The 6,627-nt window shown below is 42.7% G+C and overlaps 1 long non-coding RNA gene across 1 annotated transcript; it reads right to left on the reverse strand.

The window, feature by feature from the left end:
• Nucleotides 1-498: 498 nt before the first annotated feature.
• Nucleotides 499-2,507, reverse strand: LOC148649279 (uncharacterized). Its single transcript, XR_015926318.1, has 2 exons — nucleotides 1,666-2,507; nucleotides 499-1,260 (listed from the first exon to the last, which is right to left on the reverse strand). It is a non-coding gene; the product is annotated as an uncharacterized LOC148649279 (long non-coding RNA).
• Between the last annotated feature and the right edge of the window lie 4,120 nt (nucleotides 2,508-6,627).

Genomic DNA, 6,627 nt, shown 5'->3' on the forward strand with positions numbered 1-6,627 from the left:
CGGTTCCGATGCCATCCCTGGGAAATGCAAGAAAACCTGCACGGTTAAAGTGAGCAATCCGAGACGCAATGGAATTGTTGAGCTTTTCTTCCAAGAAATCCGCAGCCACAGTATAAACAAAAGCCGAGTCTGTTGTGCTTGAACTGAATCTGATTTCTGTTGTTGCCCTGCAACTCAGAGTGTTATAAGCGTGCAGCAGAAACACAAACTTCAGGTGGAAGATTGGGGAAACCTAAGCATGGAGAAGGTAGATCTACAAATAAAACGTAGGTGTTCCTATCATCTAGACAATGTAGAGAAGCAAAAGAATGAGGGAACAAAGTATTTAGTTAAAAGTATTATCATGCTATCATTACATGTGAAAGCTGCTCATTATAACAAGCCTGTGTTTCCTTGTGTTCCAACATTAGTTTGATTAATATTCATGGACAGGGCCAATTATTTCTTTTTGTTTTGTGGCCATGTGATTGAACAGCAAAGAGGACACTGGCCAAACCATTATTTACAAATTCTGAATTTATTAGGTGGAATGTAAACAGAGAAAGGGAGTTCCTGAGCTGATGACTGGATGATAATATTCACACCTTCTCAGTGTTTATTACCAACACAGACTGCACCACACTTGGTATATCACAACACACAACTCCAAACAGTTACTAGTCACCTCTTGAAGCCTTGTTTTATCGAGTTCCTTAAGCGTTCTTGTTCGGCTGTCCCCTTCTACGAGTTAAAGCTATCAAAACAAACTTTTTCATAAGGAAAATATTGTGCAAAAGCATACCAAAATGTAAGCTTACATGGTGCATTACTTTTTTTAAAAAACAAAAAAGGTTCCCAAGCAACACAGGAGTTTTTCTGTATTTATTTCCTCCAGTACTAATCATTCAAGCACAGCCAACTCAGCTGAGGAGAAAACAAAAGCAGAGCATTATGAGGGATCTCATCAGTTGTCTGGCTGCACAGTGCAGTGACCTGCACCGCAATGACAGTAGGAGTGAGTGGAATAACAATGGCTCTCAGGCACGTCCAGTGCCATCTCCAATAGATTACCCACACAGAGGCAATCATTATACTCTTGCTTAAGCTGTCCTGCTGATTTTTTGTCACATTCTTGCCGTTTTCGAGGAATTTGATCTTTGCAGTCCTCCACTCCGAGTTTCCTCCTCGGCGGGTTCCTGCGATCAGATGAGCGACTTCCTGTTCATCTTGACAACGGGACTGAAAACTCTCCAGCTCTCCCTGTTCCGAGCACAAATCCATCTGCCGTGTTGTGAGAGGTTGTTATCACAAATGGCACAGGACTCATTTCCACATGTAACCAGAGCTCCAAACACATCTTCCTCAAATACATTAGTACTCTCTCTCCCACAAAAACATTTAGAGTGTTTTCCCAAATAAATACAAGACAAATCTACAAACGCATTCGATACGATGGTTGACTAATTAAATCTGCTGTCCTCTGTGTAAAAAGTACAAGGTCAATACTTAATTCAAACATAACACCATCTGTTAATTATACTGGATTCCGGAATTTATTCCTCAAACATGCCCAAAAAGAATTCCCTTTGTGTGATTCCTCCTCCTTTTTATATACACATATAAATGGTGTTTTTGTGTTTCTGGAACAGTTGTGCTTCCCAGCGGAGGGTGAAGTGGCAGTTTTACCTGGTGTAGAAGCAGTACAGTCTCCTATCCCGGCACCGAGCCGAGAACACTGCGTGGCTAAGCGGCCACCTTTGGAGACAGAAAATCATAAGAAAACCAAAAAATAGAAAGACAGAAAAAAAAAACAACAACCTCTAGCTCCGTTCTGATTGCCAAGTCTCTCAACAAAGGGAACGAAATGAAAGCTGGCTCCAACACTGCTGCGTCAGAGGGCAAGCAGTCCTATAAATACCCACACAAGTTGGCAGTGGATCCAGAGGAAACATGCGGGACCTCGATCAAATGTCCCCCCTTCTGTAAACAGCCCTGATTGGACACACATTGCAGTCCCTCTGCCTTGGAAAGAATGGCTGTGCGCGTCAGCGGAGCCGCGCGGCGCAGGGGTGGAAAGAGAGAAGACAGCCGCCCTCGGTTTTCAGGCCACGGCCACATCCTGGTTTCCCTTTCTGTCCATCACTCTTGCATGCGTCCCTGTTCTCTCTCTCTCTCTCTGCCTCCCTGCGCTGCAGACTGGAATCAGCTGAGCTCACGGGGATGAACACATGGGCCTCACAGCTGACCCCAACCGGACTCTAAACTGCGAGATGTCCCCGCTGTTTGATGTGATGGGACCCTGGGAGGCGCGGGACGGTCGCTGAACCCCTCGTTTGGAAACAATCCATTTTCACATATGGCCGGGAGAGGCAGGGGGCCGATTCTCCTCACGGCGTCGTGCGGCTCTTTCGTGCTCGCCGTTTTTCCTCTGTTGTTTTTTTCCCCCCACCTCACCGCCAGATCGCAAGACGCCCCACTGGCACGGCTCCGCCAGGCTGGCCCTTACAGTGCAGAGCCGTGCTGCTGCTCCGTGGAGCTCTGTGCATTTAGACCCAAACTGGTTTGGCTGTGAGAGTAGGGAACAAGCAATCCCAGGCGTACCGTTGAAACCAAAACCCTGGTTGCCTTCAAGAAACTCCTGGATGAGATTCGTGGACCAATGACTAACTACCAAATCAGATACATTTGACTGATCCCTGTAGATACAGTAGAATCACATTTAATGAGTTCCCTGTCAAAGTCAGTTCCAGAGAACTTATAAGAGAATTTGTATAAAAGAGCTATCTGATGGACCAAAGGCCCTTCTCTTGTTTTGTAACTGTAATGTTCTTACGCAATAAAGAAGGCTGCTCACAATTCCCAGGATTAAAACTGATTAATTTTATAAGGCAAAGCATTCAATATTATTCAATCCGGTATTTCCATGACTGAAGCTTCTGCCTGTTACCGTGACTCATCATATTGGCGCTGGCTTAATAGGTTTTCATTTCACTCTCCTATTCTTGTCCCGGCTGATACCAGCAACACCTGGCTAGCCAGCCCAGCACAAGAACAGGCTTCCTGCTGCACTGCAGATTTGCTCATGCCGAACTACACCAGCTACAGGCTTTTAGGTAGGTAACTGGATATTTCAAGGCCATTAACTTAATTTGCATGAATCTGCATTGATAGATATGTCAAATTAAAATAACATTAAAAATACTACTCCTGGTCTTTATCGACAGTGTGCAAAAAAGTCTGCCGGTAATAAATTCTGCAACAAAGCATGCTGCTAATGCAATGGGAATCCTATGTGCTTCCCTTAAATTATTAAGGTTGCTATCTGGCCAAAGGATCACCGTGGGTCATAAGCTAAAAACACTGATGCAGTGACCCAAACATAAAGCAAACTGTATGTGACAAGACTGCCAAAAAGTAGGAGGCATTTTTTTTTAACAAGCGGTAAAACATCTTCGCTTTTGCTGGTGAAGCATTTAAGTAATTCCATCTGTCAAGGAAACACTGTTCCTAAGAATATGCTCATAAACAGGAGGGAGACTGCTCCTGCAGAACGGGGCTTCTCTCCAGGATGGGGCTGAGGGTCACCATCTCACCCGTTGCCGTAGCAACACCGAAGGACTCCGCCAGCCACGCCAAACTTGTTGATTTGGACTGCTCTGTCTGGACAGATTGGGAATTCTATAAAAAGTTGGCAAAAAAAGATGGCAAAAAGTGGCAGCAAAAGGGATACTGATCTCTGGCCTTTGAGGAACTTTCACCAGGATTTCACCTGAGCTCCCTGAAAACTCACTGGACAAATTCTTCTCCCCAGGCAGGAAGTGGCTGATTTGAACTGACCTAAAAAGCCTGCTGGGCTGTGGCCCTCAAGGACTGAACAAGACCGACGAGGCATCGCTCACAGAAAGAAGGCTCCTCTCTCACAGCACAGCAGCTAGAGTAGAGGAAATGTCAAGCGGACTCAATTCCCCCAGAGAGGAGCTCAAGTGAAAGAGATACTTTCCGACTCCTGTCCTCACAGCCTCTGTACTCTTATTCTCAGTGCCCCAGCTGATGTTGTCTGTGTATTGTACCAAAAAAATAGCCTCTTAACAGCAGTCAAAAAGTATATCTCACTACTGACATACCACCACATGTTACTTTAACCCGAACTATGTTGCTGGTGTAGAGGCATACTGGGGCAATACTGGGCTGTGTAGATTCCCTGGCAGGCTTTGTAATCAGAAGGCTGAAAATGTCTTAACTGCCTGCAGGATGCACAGCTCTTTGTGCCTGCTGCCTCTTTAAGCGTAACACCCAAAATCACCAGCCTCATTCTTCCACAATTTGCAACTCTAATTTGGTGGATATAAGACCACTCTTTCATACAAATGCTCTGGAACTGACTTTGAGATGGAACTAAATAAATATGATTCTGCTCTATCAAAACAACGTCAAAACAGCAAAGGAGTTCTGCTGATGAGGCTACCCAGCCATGTCGCTGATGGCGATCCCCCGGTTTCACTCTGGAAATGTCTGGATGAGATCCTTGGATTACCAATAGTCAATTACGTTACTGTTAGCAATTAAAGAATCAAATGGGCTCCTCTCTTTTAATAATTCACAATACGAGCAAAAGTCACAAACTTGAGAAAAGAAAGCAGATGATGCTAACACGCATACAAAAAACTATTATTTTCAGAAGAAATTTTCAGGGTACTTTTACGCCCAGCCTATCCGGAAGAGCTCCAATGTCTTTGGAATGGTGTCCCACACTTTCGGGATGCAGGAACAAAAGGAACTGAACTGTAAAGTGTAGAGGAACAGTGGAAACCCACAGAGGACTAGAATCAGCTGAACTAAGATCGCACAGAGGGGAGTAAACAGATAACATACTGGGTACATATGGGGAGAAAAGCCACATAGAGCTTTGAAAGTTAGCAGAAGGATTTTACAATCCACTCAAATCCTGAGGAAAACCCAGCACGAGGACTCCAGACGAGAGAGATGTGATCACTTGCATGTAACCAACCCACTACTCTGCCACTGAATTCTGAAGATACTATAACCTAAGTGTAGCTTCAAGGACTAGTGTTACAATTATCAATCCTGCATAAAAATAATCAAGTTTTGTCACAGAAAAAAAAAACAGAATAAGATGCAGCCTGCCAATATTTCTCCCAAAAAAAACATTTCAATACTCTGTACATAAGATGCATCTCCTACATATTTGTCACTTTAACTCAGCTGACAAGGATACAGCCTTGCTTTTCCAGAAGTGACCGTAGGTACCCAATAACATGACCTTAATCTTAACGTAATTAAACTGCTTTCATGTGTCATTTCTATATTAGAAATGCAATCGGAGAGTAATAAAACTTCTACCTCAGTATCAGGATTAGAGTGAACATAGACTTTAGTACAGAAACCAGAACCCAAATAATATAATTTCAGCTTTTGGCCAACAGGGACATAGAAAATGCAGAGGGCCCGGGACGGAGCTCAACCTCGGAACTAAAACTACCAAAAATAATATTAAAATGTTAACACTCAGCAAAGTATCATTTATCACTTATCATTTTAAATTACTCAAGGGCAATACTCAATAAGCTCTCTAGCTGACTAAACAGAATGTCATGGTTTATTGTATCAAATGCTACACTGAGAGCTAAGGGCATTAAGACAATCCACCCAAATTAGCTGTTCTGAAAAGATCATAATCACTTTTAATAAAAGACATTTCAGTGCAGGTAAGTGTCTAAATTCAGTCTGAAAGGGTTTGAAAAATATTTATTAGGAGGTCAATACTGTCACTTTTTGAATTAAAACAACACTTTTAATATTTTTCATCAAGATAGACAAGGGCTGAAAATTATTCCAATTATCCAAAGGCTTTTTAGTTTTTTTATCGAAGTGGCAGTTATGCTAAAGTTATCAAGCTGAGTCACAATGAATTACAGGAAGTTATTGCATTAAAAAAAAAGATAATAAAAGATATGTCAGAGTAGTTTGGCTTTAAAAATGTATTTTTACTAAAAATTAAAAGAAACATCACCACGCATGCATGTTTTTAAAAATAAACACATTTTGGATATGGATTAAATGTTTTTTTGGTACCATTTTGATTACTTGACCATCGCACACTCATGTCTCTTTACTATTGCATAAGCACTAAATCTGCCTCATTAGTAAGAAAGATGACTGGGCACAGATGATGAGGTGATTTATGCCTAATGTCAAGTGTGGTGAAAACCGAGAAAGAAAAACAAAGAAAGGGACCGATATGCCCTGGTAAAATGATGTCTTAATGCTGTCGTGATGCAGCAGAAACAACAGCAGTGGAGCCTTGTCTATTTTAGCGATGAATCAAAGTTTCATACAGACCACCCTGATGGGCATTAGCGAGCATGGCACAGAATAACATGCTAATTACTGTGTACGACAAGCCAGTGAATGGGCAGGGCCGAGTGAAGGATGGGAGGGAATGTCTAGTCGCTGAAGAGCTAGTTATTGTAGCTTATAGTTATTGATGGCAGCCTGACTGCACGGTGTCACATTGATCAAGTCTCAGGACTTCATTTGGAGCATCCCGACATTAAATTATCCCATTAGGACAACGCATATGCTGCTCGGGTAACAACAGCATGGAACAGGTATGCTGTGGACACCATG

Source organism: Lepisosteus platostomus, chromosome 14, assembly GCF_059453375.1.
Source record: "Lepisosteus platostomus isolate fLepPlt1 chromosome 14, fLepPlt1.hap1, whole genome shotgun sequence".
Taxonomy (NCBI): domain Eukaryota; kingdom Metazoa; phylum Chordata; class Actinopteri; order Semionotiformes; family Lepisosteidae; genus Lepisosteus; species Lepisosteus platostomus.